Source organism: Magallana gigas, chromosome 6 (genome assembly GCF_963853765.1).
Source record: "Magallana gigas chromosome 6, xbMagGiga1.1, whole genome shotgun sequence".
NCBI lineage: Eukaryota > Metazoa > Mollusca > Bivalvia > Ostreida > Ostreidae > Magallana > Magallana gigas.
The window spans coordinates 158,425-179,641 of NC_088858.1; the positions used below are offsets into that span (position 1 = coordinate 158,425).

At 31.4% G+C, this 21,217-nt stretch overlaps 2 long non-coding RNA genes across 3 annotated transcripts; one reads left to right on the forward strand and one right to left on the reverse strand.

The window, feature by feature from the left end:
• Positions 1-7,939: 7,939 nt before the first annotated feature.
• Positions 7,940-10,652, reverse strand: LOC117690825 (uncharacterized). Of its 2 annotated transcripts, XR_010714844.1 has the most exons (4): positions 10,494-10,652; positions 10,018-10,149; positions 9,397-9,462; positions 7,940-8,131 (listed from the first exon to the last, which is right to left on the reverse strand). It is a non-coding gene; the product is annotated as an uncharacterized lncRNA (long non-coding RNA). The 2 variants fall into 2 exon arrangements; XR_010714843.1 differs by lacking the exon at positions 10,018-10,149.
• Positions 10,653-13,657: 3,005 nt separating this feature from the next.
• LOC136276637 (uncharacterized) lies at positions 13,658-20,831 on the forward strand. Its single transcript, XR_010715178.1, has 4 exons — positions 13,658-13,720; positions 13,980-14,125; positions 19,901-20,232; positions 20,694-20,831. It is a non-coding gene; the product is annotated as an uncharacterized lncRNA (long non-coding RNA).
• The last annotated feature ends 386 nt before the right edge of the window (positions 20,832-21,217 follow it).

A 21,217-nucleotide genomic window follows, 5' to 3' on the forward strand; every position in this document is an offset into this window, starting at 1 on the left:
TCCATACATCATGAACTACTATGAAATTATGTACTTTTAAATTTTTACTTAAAGTTGTTTGATCCTAAAATAAAATGAATTATAATTAAGATTCTGCAGTTGATTTATGTTGTGTTTGAAGAAGTGTTCAAAGTCCACAGGTCTAGATTTTACAAAGCAAGTGGCAAATAGGAATTTATTTAATTTAAACAGTATGTGTTTTTAAAGAAATGAAACACACATGAAGACTTTTCAATTCAATTAGATATTCTTATAAATTCAGTCTTGATAGGGCGCGTAAAAATTAGCAAGAAATCCTAATTATTTAAGTCATACAGTGATAGTGTAAAGTGTCTTTTATAGGAAAAACAGTTAATAAAAGCATACAAGTTGCAATGGTACTAGACTGTGCATGTCCTTTGACAAGAAATATTACTGTCTCGTATATGTTTCAAATTACAATACTTATAACATAAAATGTTGAATGAATTTACACAATTGAATTATATATGTAATTAACATAAGATTCTTTGTATCGAAGTAGGGTCTGGTGCTAAATATAATGTAGTTTAAATAGAAAACGTGCATATGTGGAGAAAAGTGTGAAATGCAGTCTAATCTTATTTATCCAGAATTCACTTAGTATATATTGTTCTCCACAAATTTGACAATATATGCATCTTGAGTATACCATAATGAATTGATAAGATTAGCCTGAAGCAAATGTTAAGGAGTTGACCTAGAGGATGGAATTTATTCATGTATTAGAATAATTCGTCTTGCAGCTTGCTGAAATTATTAGATCTCTCTCTCTCTCTCTCTCTCTCTCTCTCTCTCTCTCTCTCTCTCTCTCTCTGTGTGTGTGTGTTCAGTAATAAATGGTTTCTGTGGTAAATTTCATTTGAATCTTCAATCGATCACATGACTAGCTAGATGTATTGACTTTCGGGTAAATTAGGAAGAAATACACACTGTAGTGAGTTTCTGGTGTGTATTCATAATAAGTCATGTGACCTCATGTAGTGACTATCAGGTATAAAATCATAAACTTTTACAAAGAGATTTTGCCTATTTCAAATAGCAGAATAGTAAAAAGATGTCTTATATTACTTAAAAATATTATTATATATTGAATAGCACAACTAGAACATAGTGTAGCGAATTTCAGGTGTAAAGTCTGATGTAGTGAGTTTCGGCATAATGCGAGTATGTGTGTGTGTGTGTGTGTGTGTGTGTGTGTGTGTGTGTGTGTGTGTGTGTGTGTGTGTGTGTGTGTGTGTGTGTGTGTGTGTGTGTGTGTGTGTGTGTGTGTGTGTGTGTGTGTGTGTGTGTGTGTGTGTGTGTGTGTGTGTGTGTGTGTGTGTGTGTGTGTGTGTGTGTGTGAATGTCTGTTTCTTTGAAAAAGAAATAAATTAATAAAAGAAAAAAAAGGGTCAATATAGAATGGGAAAATAAATTACCATAAAATGATAATTTCATTATATCTTATGTATATTTGTTGTTTTTTTTAGAAAGGGTACTCCTGCAAATGAACGTAAATTTCTTGCAGTTTTTGCGAAATTCATTGTGACTAAAGAAGCATATTTTCCCTACATTTCATTTATCTTTGTATATTTTTTTTACATCATACAAAGTTGTTATACATGTATAAAGTTTATATTTATTATTTATTCTTTGCTAATAAAATATGTATTTTCTGAACAGTGTGCTATCTTGTCTTCATATAATTAGAAATAACTAACCCTAGGGGTGCAAAACACAGTTTTCTATATAACGTTATCGCGACGTCATCACATGAGGGACAAGCAAAACTGACCCCTAAGAAATGTTGTAAATACGTGTTAAAAATATATCTATATAACCATGGAAAGATAAAATGATGAATTTTGTTAATATTAAAAGATAACACATTTATCAATAAAAAAGACCGTGTATCAGACGATGGAAATATAGGGTAAATATGGGAGATAATGCCACAAATTGCTCTACACCCATTCATATTTAGCACCCCCAACACCAAATTGCAAACAAACCAGTCATTTTAAGTTCTATGCATTTCACAGAGCACGTCTTAAGGGGGACGGTGTAAAAGTTGTCCGGGATATATGTCCCGGACATATGCCCCAAGATGTCCCAAATTCAGATTTTGCGTATAACATATTTAATTTTTTCCAGTTATTTTTTTCAAACCCATCAATCAGATATCAAAAAGTATCTTTATTTTAGTCGATTGTATTATTTCTGCTACATATAAAACACTAATAAGTTTAAAATCGCCAATTTTCCTTCGCCAGAAGTGTAAATGTAGTCCCGAGAAATCGATTATGTTTTTCGATTTCCGGTTTTTGTTTTTCCTTTATATATTCAATTTATTAACATATTTCTAATTAATTTTTCTTGTCGTTGTCTCTTTATCATTTGTTTATAGTAGAAATCTTAATTATTTGTCACTTTTTAACCTTAAGTTATTAACGCTTTCCCCGCGGGACATTGCAGTTTACTTTACAACTGAAAAGATATAGTACAATTTGAAACCCAGCAAAGTAACTTGTAAGAATTCCGAACAAAATTCATGTTTATCAATAATTTCATATCATATTGAGATGGATTGTAAAATATTTATTTTAAAAAAATATTAGTATTATAATAAGTAGTGATTTTAATTAGTTCGATCACTTCAATATTAGAAAATACATTCAATCATTGAGGATTCCGGCAGGAATTACCGCCTCAAAATCATTTAACAATTATTTGGTTAATTTATTTTTTGCTACAATAATTATAGTTTCAGTATTAGAATTAAGATTCTTGATCATGATATCATAATGAGATGTGCAATTATATGCGCGGACATTTGAAAATGTAGTGGATTATTTTGAAAATGTCCCACCCTTACGCAATTTAAAATGTGTGCGCAACTTAATTGCATCTGGTATGACCACAATTGGGCTAAAATTTTAATAAGTATTGTGTTATCATTAATTTTTCTCCATAAATTACCTTGTCATGATATACCTGGGTCCGCATCGTAACAGGGATGGACTTTCTGAAGTATCACAAATATGTGGAGTTTATATAGATTATTTATTAGTTCATAATTTAAAGTTTTCCTTGAAAAAGCATTGATTTTTATGGGGTTACCTCCCTCTATATCAGAGACTCACAAAATTAATTTTAAAAACATTTCTGCATAATTTTTTCATCAATTCTAAAGATAAGACTATTTTCATAATTGAGAATAAAAAATGTTTTATTTCATGTATACCGCATAAAAATAGCAGAAAAATCCCTACTCGTCATCCTTTCGACTGGGGAAAAACCCCTGGATTGTATACCAAACTGTGTTTAGCTACTTAAGCATAAAGTTACTCTCTCTCAAATAATAAAGTTTTTTAGTTTTCTGGTTATGCTTTGAAAGCTAAAATTTACATTTTAATTTTTTTTTGTAATTAAACAAGTCATTTTTGTTTACTTTCCTGTAATTCCATAGTTGGCACAATGTCTATAATTGGCGTGTTCAACAACCTTACGCTGTTGTTTTGCACCGTGTAAAACATAACCCTATTTCTATGTGTACGTACATTAATAAAATATATATATATATATATATATATATATATATATATATATATATATATATATATATATATATATATATATATATATATATATATATATATATTGCCATTCGGGCTCTTTTTTGAATTATTATGTGCCCGACAGAATTGATCTATCTATAAAAGTCAAAGAGTAATTCGATATTCCTTAAATAATTGTACAATTCAATTTTAAATGCTGTCTGAAGTATTATAAATCGTGTATGAAAAGTATCAGAAAAATTTATGCTCATAAATATCTTCATTGTAATTGTAAACGGTCGAAGAATTAAGCGATTGTAAATTCTTAACGGTCCTAAATTTTGAATTAATATAGGTGTCAAAAAAATGAATCTTAATTTTAAGTTCCTACAACTGAAATAAAACGATTTGCATGTACAGTAAAATTCCCAAAACGACTTCGTTGTTTGCTGCTTCACTTTAATACCTCGTACAAAATCAATGACCATATTGATATTCAAACTTATATTCCTACATTCCAAACAATAGAATGCTTAAAATAAGATCGAACAACACCTGTGATCTTGCATGAAGATTTCTTTTGTTAATCAATAATAGAGATAAAGATTGTTTTGCATTTTTACGGATCCGAAGTTTGTCACTGTTCTGCTGACATTACAAAAAATGCCTTAAAAGTCTTGAAAAGTATAAATAAAATATTTCATGATCTGTCACATGCAGTATTATGGATTTAATGTCTACTTTAAGTTATAAGAACGTCCATAGGGTAAATAAGGTGTCTATGACTTGGTTTTGGAAATAAATATTCAATAAATAAAATTTTGAAATAAAACAGTCCTAAAACGAAATAGTCAATCATCGACTTTTGGCATTGTGCGAGGTCTCTCTAAAGTCATTCTGAGAAACAGGAATGTTTACATTCAAATACATGCATTTGCTTTTTTTTTTTTTAATTTAGGTTTTACTGACATTACTACATCTTTCGAATTGGTATATATGGATGACTTTTTCATAAATTACAAAGAGATAATATCTTAGATACTTTTTCTAGTGATTATTGTTCAGTTGTAACAAAATCAGATTTTCGTAATCTCGACCTTTCTTATGAAAACTGGACAAATTTGCTTTTTAAACAATCGGGGGGAATAAAAGCGGACTGAAACGAATTGGGGATGATACGCACAAAGCGATAAAAAGCATCTCTATTTGCCGTGTAACGTTTTTTCACTCACGAATTATCTATTACAGGTGACATGATTCATCTACATGTAAGTTAAGAATATCATTTAGTTGGAGATGATAGAACATTCAGTTGTAAGTAAAATGAGAAAGATTGATCTAACTTGGAACACTTTAGTGTCGTTAAGAGTAGGGTTTCCATATAAATTTGATAAGTTATTGTAGAGATTGAATTTTAAATTCCGAATCTTAAATCCGAATGAATCTTCTGGAAATCCTTTCAAAACGGAACCTGGTTTGATATTTATGTGTATGCCACATGATTTTGATTTACATTCAGATTATATAAACATTAAAAATGATTGATTTTAGAACGCAGATAGGTAGACTTAAACCTAAACCACTGATATTTTAACTATATTGATCAGCACTTTGTCCCATATCTGTCCTTTCGCATTTAATATTTTGATTTTTATTAATTACAAGATATCAAAAATTTATTTATTTTATAAAAAACCGATGGTGTCCAAGATTACTGTTATTACAAAGACCTTTTGAATTATGAATAGAGCAACACAACCAATAATTAAAGGTCTATGGAAAAATATATTGCAAATTAAATAAAAAATAATATTCCGATGAATAATGTGGTATATATTCAAGAGGTTTTCAAAAACCTAGTGTTCATAGTGTTATAGATAGACTGGAAATGGATTATTTTTCCAACATAAATTACTGTATACAGGTATAAAAATGAAACAGAAGAACACCTTTGGGTTTTCTAAATAAACCATAAAATCATCACTTAAAAGCAAAGCATCTTTATTCATAAAATGTACTGCTAGAATCCTTTATTATCCGAAATTAAACAGTTTTTCGACAAGTTTTCAATAAGCCTTTATAGCTTTTATGTATTTTTTACGGAAAAGGTTACGTTTCAAAGCAATAAAGAACACAGTATTCTAGCACCAATTTCAAATGAACCAACATTCATAGATATGTGTTTATACGAAAATCAAATCATACAATGTAGTGTTGTTCTGGTTGGAATTCTATATCGTAAACAATGACAAAGGAAAACTTAGCAAAAAAATAAAAGCATCATTTCAGCAAATATTTTTTAAAGTTTATTTAAGTTTATTTAACAAAACTAAACAAATCTATTTTCTAAGTATATTAATTCTCAATAGTTCGTTTAATATTTTGAGATGGCGAGATGGTTGACAGTTTGTTATCAATTTTCACTTAAGTACACGTGTAAGGCTGAAACTGTATACCTTGGACTATAACACGTAAATGTATACACGTAAAAGCAAACAAATACATCCACAAGTAATTGGTTTTTAAACCTTTGCTCAGATTTCTGTAGGACAAGATCTTCTAATAGGTTAAATGCTAATTCCCATTTGAACAAAATGTTGTCATTGATTTTTTGATATCTGATGCATGTCAGTGTAGGTCTGTTTGCTTTGAGATAAAGGGTCTTAGTGTTGTTATATCTTATATTGAAGAAAACTACAAGATAGATCAGACACTCTAATTTCTCATCTCATGTAATATCTTAATATAAAAAAGCTACAGAAAGTTTGCGTATATAATTTTAACGAGTTGTTAATCATATTTGAAGAAAACAGCATCTATTGTAATTTTATATTGAATATAACCATTTAAGGTTAACCATTTTAGACATTTATATAAAATCAACGATGAAAGAAATGCGTTTGTAACTGAGGAGATCAATATCTTTAAATTTACCAGACTAATGAATCACAGTTTTAATAAAACGTAATTAGGATAAATGGAAGTCTTGTTCTTGTTTGATACGAGCGTGTACATGGTTTTAATGGTCAAAGACAGTTGTTACATGTAAATGAGGACGTGAACACACTAGCTAAAGGGATCGTTAAACAGGTGTTTGAATGCTTCATAAGAAGTAGAAAAGTAATGGTAATACAAGTTGAATATAAGCATAATTTCTGAATTAAATTCACAATTTACTTTCTTAAAATCAAATATTAGTGTTAAGGTTTCATTCTTTAGAGTCCAAGTGTGGTTGATAAAGACTGCATTTTAAAGTAAAGGGGTAATATATCAACGACGTATTATCAATTAACAATTGTTATTTCCATTCTTATTTCGACTCGATATATCCCAGTGACCAGTGAACTTGTAATAAAAGATACCACAGAGTCTGCGTCATCTGTTTCAAATTTTGATATTTTACTGGAAATGGATATTGATGGTAACCTTACGACAAACTTTTATGATAAAAGCAGTGACTTCAATTTTTCTATAGTCAACTTTCCTTCCTTATGAAGCAATATACCTTCATCACCTGCATATGGTGTTTTTGTCTCTCAGTTAATTCGATACGATATGCTCTTCATATTAACAGTTTTTAAGGCAAGGCAAGCTACTGACAAACAAGTTGATAAAACAGGACTATCAACAGTCTCGTTTGAAGTCATCTTTTCGTAAGTTCTATGGTCGATACAACGACCTTGTTAGCAAATATATTCCACTGGGTCGCATGCTGACTGACATTTTTCATACTTATTGTTAGACCATAATTAATCACCTTATTTTCTAGGACGTTTCCGGTTTTTTCACGATTACGACAAAGAGCAAACGGCGGGTGTGACCGGTCAGCAGACGATGCTCACTCCTCCTAGGCACCTCATCCTACCTCTATCCATTTGGAGGCCCTTGTTGCTCTGCTTTGAATTTGTATTTCCTTTTATGGATTTTTTTTAGATGGTTTACGGTTTGTTATTGTCATTGTTTTAGGAAGTTAGTCAGTGAAAGTAAGAGGAAAGAGAGAAATTTTTGAAAGAAAACAATGTGTGTGTGTGGGGGGGGGGGGGTAGTACTTTATATAAATATTACTAGTATGTCATAATAATACGTCACATATTTTTTGCAAGTGCCTTTCAAACTCTGAGAATCTACAATTTGTAAGCAAAATATATTGGTTTCTTACTTACTAAATAAATAAATATTTGATTTCTTCGTTTTTTTTTATGAAATTGATGGAAAATACTTATCCACCTTGCCATTTATGCAATTTTGACTAACGTTAATTGAAAGTTTTCTTTAATCATTGATTTCTCGTGAAATTAATTTTACATAAAAAATCATATTAATAGAGAAAAAGATGTCTTTTTGACATTCAGATCTTTGTTGTATATCGAAGGATTTCACCTGGGTATAGTCCACTAATGCATTTTCCATAGGCGGTAATGTTAACGTTATGGTTCATAGCTCCGGCCCTAATTTTCGTTCAGCAACGAGGGACCTCTTGAATGAAAGCTCATCAAATTGTCTCTTTCCTGTTAAAATTTCGTGGTTTGAAGTCAGATTCGTTTTCCGGCAAAATGCGTCTGTATTGAAAAACTCTGAAAATGAAAGTAAAAGTAGGGAATTTCTCAGTTTTGGAAAGGGTGTACATCAAACAATTTCAATTCTTTTCTTCAAATGATAATTCAATTTTGACACTTGTTTTAAAAATTGCAAATCCTCTTTTCTGACATGTGTCAAGCATTCTGATTTAAAATGTCCCAATAAATGTATATACTCTGCAAGTATAGGGACTATTTTGCTTAAAGGCACTACTTTGTTGTCCTACCGATTCTAAAAATAGTTAGAGGGATATACCCAATATAAAACAGTCATTGTGGTTATTTACAATTCTTAGCTTATATATTCACTCTAGACACTATACAGAACTATGATTCCAAATTTGGAAAAATTCAATACATAACTATGGATTTTGCAGCATTGATACACATGCATGAAATTTGAAGAAACAGTCCAGTCATAATTTACCTAAACAACATATAGCTCATAGGCACTCGATGCTCTTCAAATTGCATAAATTGAGGAAACTTTAATCTCAAGGATTAAAATACATGTAAAACATAAACATTCAATATTTTACCAAATTTATTTTGTTCATATTCTTATGAAAAAGCTCAATTATGTCTGATTTTATAAAATTGTTGTCGTAAAAATCATGAGTTTTTCTTTAGTTACAAAAGAGAATTGTTTTCAAACACCACGAAAAAGGTAAAATAGAAAAGTATAGGAATTTCCCTATCCATCAAGGTATTACATGTATGTATTGGTTTATAAATAATAAAGTTATATGACTCTATAATGTGAGGCCCTCAATTCAGTTTTTGCTCCATTTTGATGCTAGCTTGAGATTACCTCACCTATGACGTCATAATGACGTCATAGTGATAAGTTGTTTTTACTCATATAAGTGTAATATTTGCTGAACTTTTATTTATGCCTAATTTCGGAACAAATGCACCATGACCTAACTCATTAAAAATATGTCATAGGGAAAAGAAACTTGCTAATAAGGATTTTTTCTTTTACTCTTGTATATTGTTACCATGGTAACAAATTTAACAAAAATTATCAAAAGACATATCCTGTGGAAGAGAGTCTACATTTAACTAAAGTTCAAAATCCAGAAGAACAAGAAATACCTGCAAAGTCTGTGAAATATGTATAATCAATGTAAAGTTTCCCAGGATCTATAATATTCTAAATTATCTGCATGTAAAATACTGGCCATGCAGGGTATATAGTTTTTATACGTTCCTTCTTTTAAACTTGGACGAGTGAAGTTACAAAAATGAATTTTACTTACATCAAGTGTGGCTCATTGTTGTGTTTTATTCTTTGAAGAAGACTTCCATTTCAATTTACATGTTATCTAAAATGAAATGTTTTGAATTAAATTCTACATTATCAAACACTATTCCCAACATTTGCAATTCCATGTCAAAAACAGCCATATGTTGAAAGAGAGAGAGAGAGAGAGACAGACAGACAGACAGACAGACAGAGTACAGACAGAGAGAGACAGAGAGAATTAGAGAGGGGGGAAGATACAGAAAGAGAGAACAGATAGGCAACAATAACTACATCTTCATGCACAACACATCTATACAGCCTAAAGACCAACACCGACCCCCCCCCCCCCCTCCAATAATAAGCAATATCAACCCCCATCCCAACATTTTGATCTATTTCTTCAATAGTATGAATAAATAAATACTAGTAAATATCTACTAAATATGATTACTGATAATTTCATTCAATTTTTATTATGATAAACAAAGATAGATTTTGTGGTGTAAGTACTAACCAACATGGTAGGCTTCTACATACCTATATCTTCGGTACATAGTCATGTCACATGCATGACAAATTAATTTACTCAAATTTAATGCAAATCTATCATCATAAATATAGAATTGGAACCTACCGGACACTAATACAATTCCCTTACAATGCAAACTAATCTTAGATAGCTGGACACTGCTAGAATGAAGTATTTTTCCTCACCGGAAACTTTCTGCTTTTCTACTTTCACTTTTGCTCGCTTGAAATGATCGCACTAAAAACCCAAAGTGATATTTGGTCTCAAAATTTATAAAAATGTCTTCTAAACTCATATATAATTAGAAACACACCTACATTTTCATTTTTTTAAATGTAAAAACTCAAAATAAATTACATTCAAGTTAAAAACACAATTTCTTTAATTTAAATTGGTTTTTTGAAAATTCCGAAGGGGGGAGGGGTGTTGTGACGGATATTTTCTTGGAAAATATGCTATTAAAATGATTAAACTTGTTGAACTTGTTGGAAATTTAGTTTATTCACATAAATGAGAAGATGTACAAAAGAAAAATGCACGTTCATCATAATAATTGCAAATAAACAAAAAATATGCCTTACCAGCATGGAGCTCAATATGGGTATAGTCCACTAATGCATTTTCCATAGGCGGTAATGTTAACGTTATGGTTCATAGCTCCGGCCCTAATTTTCGTTCAGCAACGAGGGACCTCTTGAATGAAAGCTCATCAAATTGTCTCTTTCCTATTAAAATTTCGTGGTTTGGAGTCAGATTCGTTTTCCGGCAAAATGCGTCTGTACTGAAAAACTCTGAAAATGAAAGTAAAAGTAGGGAATTTCCCAGTTTTGGAAAGGGTGTACATCAAACAATTTCAATTCTTTTCTTCAAATGATAATTCAATTTTGACACTTGTTTTAAAAATTGCAAATCCTCTTTTCTGACATGTGTCAAGCATTCTGATTTAAAATGTCCCAATAAATGTATATACACTCTGCAAGTACGGACTATTTTGTTTAAAAGCACTACTTAGTTGTCCTACCGATTCTAAAAATAGTTAGAGGGATATACCCACCTGGACATACATGTACAACTTTATACAGTATCACATTCTAGGTTACCCATATTTCTTATTCCATATTTAGAGGCATTTAATCATTAATGATAGGTCAAGGTAAATTCCTCATTTCGTCAGATCTTGTACTCTTGAAAAAAAATCAGTACTTTGTTTTATTATTTAAATCCACGTTGTTAACAATAATTTGCCAAAACTACTGAGAATTTTTGAAAAATAGTAAGTGCTTTGGTTTCTCAGCAAGGCTCATTAGAACACAATCAAAACAAACCCATCGAATATTACCGACAAAACAGGAGTATTGGGTTATTCGTGTTGACAATTTATCAGATCTAGGGAGACTGAAACTTGTGCATGAACTCACTAATTAATTTTAAATTAGTTTAAGAGATAATGTGCAGTGTAATTCCCAAATTGTAACTAAATTTGGGCAGCACGGGACAATCCGTGACAGAAGAAAAGATACGCCTTGAAGACTGAGGACAGGGCGATCAGATATTGAAAATGAAAAAGACAATTATCCAGGAAACTCCAACGAAATCTGTTAGAAATCTGTTTTTCATCTGTATATCGAAGTTTAAAATACCATTTAAAATTCACACCATAAAAAACTGGAGAATGCAACATCTAAAAGATACAGTCACGTTAAACTTTTGCACAGTGGATGATAGCAAACATTACTTTAACCGACGTCATATGGTTTTATAATGGAGCACATTTCATTATGTATAGACATGTTAACGAGCAGAACATGCGTTTCTGGGGAACTTCAAAACCTGAATTTTATGAAGAAGACCACATCATTGTCAGAAAGCTATATTGTGGGCAGCATTGGGTAATGAATCCTTTCACACCCTGGTATTATAGGTCCCATTTTCTATGACAAGAATGATAAACACAACAGTTAGGTCGCAATGTTATCAGACTATTTTAAAAACAAAATTTCTCCCTGGGCTAAGGAGAAGAGATAGAAAAAGTACAATGCATGGCTTCAGCAGAATGGCCATACTCCAATGCAAAAGTTGTCCTTGATGGCAGTGTGAGAAGTTTGGAGAACAGTTCATATCTGTCGTTTGAACATAGTATAGCCATCACACTCACCTGATCTCCACACTTAGGATTTCTTGTTATGGGGTTATTTTACGGACCGTGTTTATTAACCACCCCCACAAGACACAAGTGCTCTGAAAATGGCTATGCGAATAGAAATTATACGTATTACTGTTGATCCTTATAGATAAGTTATCAGGAACTTCAAAGATAAAATGAGACTAGTGACAGAGAAATCTGACATTTGATTATTTGAAACACGTATTAAAATGACGTTTAGCGAGTACAGTTTATGTTGACTTAGTTTGAAAATGCCTGTCTGAAAATAAACTATTCAATTCTATTTAAACTTTAAAAAAATTATAAAATTGTATGAAATTGCTCTAAATATTTTTGCATAAATTTTCAGTTCATACATGAAGCATACCATTTAAGACTATAAAGTCGGAACATGTTTCCTGAAACAGTTGATTTCCCTTTTTTGTAATATCAAGTAATTATCCACCCTATTTTAACGTCATCTGTTGCTGATATGGCGAACAGAAGCTAGTTCTTAGAGATCGTTTATCAGCTGCAATAAACAGATGAAGACTGAATGGCATTTGGCTTTCCGACTTTCACTTTCGGATTTCATTGTTTGTTTATGCATTTGAGGATCTTGATCCTGACTTTAATTTGACTTCAATATTTAGTACAAATGTGTTTGCTTTATTGTATTGTTAACTTATTAATTACTATATTATCATTTTTCAAATAATTATATCATATATGGTTTGAGAGTGATAATAACACCAAAAATTTATCATGACTAACCTAATATACATTCTTATCCCTTGTTTTCTCAACCCAACCCACCCTCCCAGTAATACGGCAACACTATGCAATTCCAACGATATAACATTTGAGCAAACCTCATATTTCAAATTTAGATAATTTTACACATTAGAAGCTGTAAGCTATTGGTTTCCCTTTCAAGGGATCCTGGCCCTTAATTTGAAGAAACGTGAAAAATTACCCAACAAAGCTTTGTGCCAAGTTTGGTTAAAATCGACTGAGTTATTCCGGGAACAAGAAAACGCGAAAAATGTACGATAACGCCAACGACGACAGACAACAAACACATGTTGATCAGAATAGCTCACGAGCTAAATATGTACGGTGTAAAAATAGTATCTAATGGTACATGTATCATAAAAATTATATTTTAACTAAATTTATATAAAAAACAAACAAAGTAAAATCACGATACATATAACTACATAATGACTAGAATTCATAACACTGTATAACTATGACAGTAAATTAAACTTATATATATTGTATATACATAACGTATATATATATTCATTATAGAAAAGATTTCTGATTGCCATAAAACCGCTTATTTGTAGAGAATTGTAAGATAAATTTGTCCACATTACTTGAATTTAACCCGATTGTCTGAATTGTTAAACCCCTGATCTTTTAATCCAGAGACAAGTTTCGGACGTTTACTTAATCATCTCAATTGAAAAGGCACTGACAAGATAATCGCTAAGTAAACAGTGCAATCATGACTAGAAGAAAAGTTAGTTACACTATCAATAAAAGGGCATATAAGGGCTTTAATCAATAGCAATATGCTAGACATATATGATACCCTTTAAACGATAAAACTAAGCAATTGAAATGCAGTTATCAGGAAACGAGTAGGAAGTCTGAGAGGTAATTATTTTAATATTTAAAGCTGAAACATAAATATCTTATTTTTGATATCGGAACAAAGTCTAATGCGAGAATATTTACACTACTTATTATCACGCCATTGCATCTTTTGTTTGTGGGTTATTCTTTTATTTAATGCAAGGGTAATGAAAGATGTGCCAATAAGTAGATATTTATAGAACAAATATGAAAAATAAGATATTGGTGTTACATGAAAGAATTCAAAATTATTATTTAAGTTTCTTTGTTTTATATAAAGATTCTTAGTAAAGATCAATACCACTTGCAATGAAACCGTTGCAATGTCTGATTGTTGCTTGTCTGACTTGGAGTAAGGCGCTGGGACTATACGGAGGCTGCATGAGTTACAGCACAAACCACACCGATGTTCCTGGACAAATCCTGGTCAGTTTGTTTAATTATAAGTTACTTTCAAGAAAGTAATTTAAAGATAATCTTATAAATAGAAATAAATCGTGTTAATCTACAAACGTTATTGATTTTGCATTACTCTTGATAAAATTCCATTCGTAATTTGAAACTCAACATTTACTTAATAGATGAAAATATTAATCTAAAAATTTGATTCCTGGCAATGCCAAATTGTTTTCAGTAAAGATCATCTGCATATTTGATAACCTTTATATAATTTTACATTCCCTGTAGGTAAATAGATAATTCGACTTGGGTTATTTGTTTCACATTGAGTAAGTCATTAAATTATTTATAGAGATTTATCTTTATACCATGCATTATCATTATTTTATGAGGTCAACTGAGTCACTTGGGTGACTTATTCTGTTCTTCTGAAGAACTATCTAGACCAAATTTGTGTGTGGCAGTTTAGATGGGTTGGAACAAAAATTGTGAAATTCTTCACTATTACAAAGAATTCAGCGGAAAATTTAATTATTATAAACAAAGAAGCCTTTTTAAAACCTGCAAAATTTATGACCCTGGGTAAGAGGCTCAGGTCTAAGGATTGTGTTCAAATGGCACAGGTTAATAATATTTATGTCTCTGGGCCTCAAGGAGGCAAACTATTTTGAGAGAAAAAATAGTGAAATTCAATATCCCAGGTTCAGGGGTTTTTATGGGGTGAAGTGGCTGTGGTTTTAAGAAGCGCATCACGGTCTTTACTGGAAATTTTAAAATCATAATCTTTAGTGAAGCGGATGGGGATTGGACGGGAAGTGGAGATGAACTTTTTAAAGTAAATATGCACTCCATAATTACACCACTGTTAAAAATTTATTAAGGTCTTCCGTTTCCAACTAAAGACCGTTTTGTTTTTCTTCGGTTTCTTCTTCCCTATTAATATTTTTTTCTTTCTTTTTTTTTCTTACAAATTTTGTGCACGCAAGTTTTCGGAAATGGCTCGGCCGATTTTCAAGAAACGTTCAGATCTGATAGATATTGATTTGAACCTTATTGGAAATTTTTTATTCAATTACGTCATTTCTGTTTCAGAGATATTGATGTTTTAGCGATTTTTAAAGGGTCAGCTTGTCCGTCGTACTCCTCCTAAACGACAAAAGATAACAAATTCAAACTTTCAGGAATTGTAGACGAATTACTGTAGTTTTGTCTTAAGTGTATCATTTATGTCTGACGCAAAAAATCGCCTGGACCCGAAAATTGAGATATAAAAAATGTAGTGATTTTTCTTGGTTTTCTTTATGTATCTTTTTTATCGAATAAATTTAAGGTCCAAAACGTCTCTGAAGTCTTTCAGTCATAGCACTTTACTGAGAAATATTTTGTAATATGTTTAAGAAACAAAAATGTTTATCCTACAAAAATTTAAATCAACGTTATAAAAAAAATTCATGCGTTATGTAAATAGGGGTTTTAAGGGGTCAGACGTCCAACGTTTCGATCACTTATACCATATAAATGACAAATATCTTGATAAGCAATATAGAATAAAAGATGCTTATAATGATGTTCTACACAATATTCAACCATTATAATTTCGTTTTGTGGCCCCGATAAGGAGATATGGGGCCAGCCCCTAAAACGTTCTCTCCCAGATAGCTCAAGAACGGTAACGAATTTCTAAATACTTGTTGAACAAAATATGTTTGATATCAAAAGACCTTTCATCAAAAAAGGGGATGACCCCTCAATTTAGGGGCCAGAAAGGCTCTGAAGTCTTTCTTCCATAGCACTTTACTGAGAAATATTTTGTAATATGTTTAAGAACCAAAAATGTTAATCATCAAGTTATGCATCCATATATGATAAATGTTACGTAATTGGGTATTTCAAAAGGCTAGAAGTCTTTTGATAATAACTTTGCACTTGTGAAATATTTGTAATATATTATAGAAACTATTATGTTCATCGAAACAATAGCAACATATAAATGACAATTGTTTACACCCTTGTTACATGAGTAGGGATTTGAAGGGGCCAGAAGGCAGAACTTTTGATTTAATTAGGGATGTTAAGGGGCCAGAAGTCAGATATGTTGATCTTCAATATCTAAAAATGGAGAACGAATTTGAAAAGCAATGTTGAACAAAAGATGCTAAAAAAAATGTGCTTAACAATATGCAACCATCATTTCTTAATTAACCGGTCCCTAAAAGGAGTTATAGGGTCGGCTCCTAAAATATTCTTTTCCAAATATCTCGAGAACGGTATATAATTTTTAAACACTTTTTGCACAAAATTTTGTTAAAGTATAAAGTTTTAATTTTTTTTTTCATTTAATACCACGAAAAAGGGGTCTTACTGTCATGTACCAATACGATATAATATTTTTCTCGTGTGTAACAACATTAGGGTTTCTAGGGGTCAGAATATCAAAACTTTGATCATCTATATCTCTTAAAGGAAAAATATTTTGGTAAGCAGTTAAAGAAAAGATGCTCAAAAATGAATTTAAGTATCAAAATTTCGTTAAACGGTCCCAATAGAAGGAGATCAGGGATCGGTCCCTAAACAATCTCAGATATCTAAAGAACAGTAACAAATGTCTACACACTTGATAAACAAAATCTGTTTAGTTTTAAATTCCCTTTCATTAAATATCAAGAAAAAGGATCTATTCCCTAAAATTGGGGACCAAGAGGGGTCCAAATTTATTTCAAATATGGAAAACCCTGGAAACAGATTTCTAACCACTTGTTGCACGAAATGTGTTTGGAGAAATAATTTTCTTCATTTGATATGAAGAAAATGGGGATGGTCCCTCAAATTAGGAACAAAGAGGGATCTAAATGTTTTTATCCAGAGTGCTCACAACGGAAATAAAATAGTTTTTGCCCTGAAAATGAAGACCCCTTCTTTTATTTTTAAAACATGTGTAGCTGTTAAAAAGCAAAGTCAAGGTCATACCTTCATGTATCTCAAGTTCTTAAATCGGACGGAAGACCTCCTCGTTGCTCGCAACGTGATCGTGTCTAGTTAAGGTCTTCCGTGTCCAACGGAAGACCTTATAGTGATTGTAAGGTTTTTAAGGTTTTCCGTTTCAATGAAAGACCTTATAGTGATTGTAGTGTTTCTTATTTTTAAGGTCTTCCGTTTCCAACGGAAGACCTTATAGTTATTGTAATGTTTCTTTTTATTAAGGTGCCTCACTACACCTTGAAAAAGTTTCTCAAATCAGCAGAAAATTACTTGATTATGATAGAAAGCATGATGAATAAGAAGTATATATGTCTAATAGGCGAAAAAATGTGCAATTTTAGTTAAAAAATGATGTGTTAAAAAATTTCATTCAGTAAACATAAACAAAAGCCCCAGGTGGATTCGATCTCATGACCTGCGGTTTACAATACTGGTACTTTAACCACTGAGCTATGAAGATATACATCTGAATCGACTGATACAAACAGTTTAACAAAACATTTAAATCGCCATCTTGTGACGTAGTGTCTTAAAAAGTATAAGTCTCGGTGTAGTGAAGTACCTTAAGTTCTTTCTTTCTTTCTTTCCCCCCTTTTTTGTCGGCAGATTTTCTCAGAGATGGCTTGATAGATTTCCCTGAAATTTTCAGGGATAATAGAGAATGATAATATCTCGAGGATTTTTTTCATTGTTTCAAAATTCATTTCTGGTCGTCCGTTTCCTGTCCCGTGTCAAAAAGCTTGTTCCCTCGAGATCTCAGAATCGGCAAGAACTTGGATACGAAACTTTGTGGGATGATAGACCTATAGCTGTAGATGTTTTAAACTATTTTTTTTTCGTCGTATCTTCCGGTCGGCACTGGAAGCACTTCAAAAATAATTTTTTTTACTTATTTAAATCCTTTTTCATAGAATAAATATTTAAGTATAAATCTATGCATACCTTATCGTTGCAAAGTTAAATCAACAAAAAAATTCTACTTCCGGTGAGATATCTCAATTATCTCAGGTAGCTTTTTTAAAACACATTTTGTACCCACGAAATCTCAGAAACTATAAGTGATCAAAGCACGAAACTTCAATGGATGATAGATAATTGATTAAAGATGTGTTCAAACAGTTTCATTTTGTCGACCGTCACTTCCGGTCCACACCGGTAGAGTTCAAACAAATCAAGCTGTTTATCCATTTACCTGTTTTCATTCGAGGTTTTAGTTACTTTGATAAATAACAATGAAAGATAGGCAAGTAAACAAAAAATTAAAAATTAAATTTTTATTGAGCACTTCCGTCTGTCCGTTTCCTGTCCCGAAACGAAAAACCTTATTTCAACAAGATCTCAAAAAAGATAACGACTAGAACAAACAAACTTTGTGGGATAATAGACCGATGTATGTACATGTGTTAACACTATTTTGTTTTATCCGGCGTTACTTCCGGTCGTCACAGGAAGTACACCCAATTTCAATTTTTTAAAATTATTTTGTTTACTTTGCGTGGAAGTAACATATAAGCTATCGAAATACCAATGGTCATCTACCCATGGTAAAAGAAAACAACAACAACAACAAAATTCTAGTTCCGGTGATACATATCAAATATCTCAGGTAGCCTTCTTTTTTAAAAACAAAGTACCCACAAGATATCAGAAACTGTGTGAGACCAAGACACAAAACTTACATAGATGATGGACATTTGATTGAACATGTGTTTAACGGGTTTCATTTGGTCTTCCGTTCCTTCCGGTCCACACAGGAAGAGTTCAAACAAATCAAGTTGTTTATCAGTTAAACTGTTTTTCTTTGATATTTGTAGTTAGTTTGATTTACAAAAATGTACAACGGGCAAGTATACAAGAAATAATTAATACAATTTACATTGAACACTTCCGTTTGTCCGTTTCCTGTCTCGAGACAAAAAAACCTTATTTCAACAAGATCTCAAAAACGGTAACGACTTGAACAACTTAACTTTGTGGGATGATAGACCTATGTATTAACATGTGTTAAAACTATTTTGTTTACCCGGCGTAACTTCCGGTCGTCACAGGAAGTTCACCAAATTTTGATTTTTTTTTAAATATTTTGTTTACTTAGCATGGAAGTAAAATATTAGCTATAGACATACAAAACGTCAAGGTAGAAAAACAAAAACGTTTTACTTCCGGTGAGACATATCAAATATCTCAGGTAGCCTTCTTTTTTAAAAACAAAGTACCGACGAGATCTCAAAAACTGTGAGAGATCAAGACCAAAAAATTATATGGATAATGGACATTTGGTTGAACATGTGTTTAACGGGTTTCATCTTGTTGTACATTACTTCCGGTTCTCAATCGAAACGTTCAAGCAATAGAAGTTTTTTTTTCACTTTTAATTTTTTTTAAACATTTTACTTAATGTGATGAACAGTAACGTACCGTAGGTAAATGTAATAAAATATCTTCTTTCAATTTCTTAAATCACTTTCGTTTGTTCGTTTCCGGTCCCGAGACAAAAACTTTTTCTTAACGAAATATTATAACTAACAAAATCTTGAACATCCAAAATTTGAAGAAAGACAAAACAATGTATGGAGTTATGTTTACTATGTTCTGTTTGATCTGGCGTAGCTTCCGTTCGTCACAGAAAGTACTCCAAAATTGACATTTTGTCTTTTTGTTTTGTTTATTTCTTGGGAATTCCTTTACAGTATATATAATATCCATTTTCTGTTTACAAATGGATTTTTTGTTCAGATTAATACATGAGGAACGGAAGACCTTCTTGTTGCTATAGCAACAAGAGTCTAGTTATTATTATTATTGTTGTTTTTTTATGTCTAGGTCAAACTTTATTTCTTAAATGGCTGGAAACTTCATCAAGGTCCATGCTACAACTGCACTAAAAAAGACGAAGGATTGGACGTAACAGAACGACGAAAGCAGTACATAATTGATACAAATGATCCAGAAGCATTTGGAAGTTGGTCATATGAAAGAGAAGGGAAAGGACAAAATGATGACTTTGATAACAAAAACCTCACACTTAACATAAACAACAAAATTAAAGATGTTGTTCTTATGGTAAACGAACATGAGGGCTGGGAATTGGAAAGTTCAGAGATTAATTTACTCGTAAATACGAGCAGCGCCTCAAAACATCGATTTGATATAATGTAAGTCAACCTTTTGCAACGTTTCTATTTCTGATCATCTTTGTTTTGATTAAAACAGAACATTCAAATTTTAGAACATTTTGGTAGTTTAGTATAAATTACATTTTTAAGGTTTGTAGTAGATGTGAAGGTTTTTTATATGCATGCAAACATTATACAAGTGTATGAGTACACGGTTGAAAACTTTTGAAGTGCGTTAAAAGTTATCCAAAGCAAAAGTACACAAAATAAGAATTTTAATTGATGTAAATATGATACTAATATATATATATATATCATTTATATATAATTTACAATGCAGTGAGGTTTTTTTTTTTACCTACACAAAATAAGTGTAAATGTGTAATTTGGGTGACATTTTAATAATTTACAAGCATCATGTAATGTAAAGTAATTATATTGTGCCAGAATATTTTTTGTCTCTTAAAACATGTTCTATAATGTTAACGGTTAACTTCAAGGTTTACAAATGTTAATGACGGTGAATTGACTGACATGGGTCGAGGAATCAAAGTATTTCTTCAAGTAAAAGTGGACCCATATATTCGTACTGATACAAAGGGACCAAACAGCAGTCCTGTAATCTTGGTAAAACCTTATTACAGGTAAGTCAATTTGGAATAACCACATTTGTTTTATTAAAAGACTACAAGAAGTCACCGTTTGTAGGATTGTACGAGACAAGTACATTTTCTTTCCGTAAAAACAGTCTACAACTAATATAAGTCCCTTCCGACCATCAAATTTTACACGTTGTTAATTTAGCCTGTAACTTTGAAGAGGATAAGACAAGTCTGATTAATAATATTCAATCTACTTTGTCCTTTGATTTTAGTAAAAATGCATTTCCTGATCATGTTTAAGTATTGCATTAAGTATATGCCTTCATATAAGAAACAGAAGTTTTGGAGTTAGGGCTCTGTGAAATTGAGTATTTTAATGTTAAAGCTGCTTGGTCCGATTTTATATCAAATTTTATGCACGC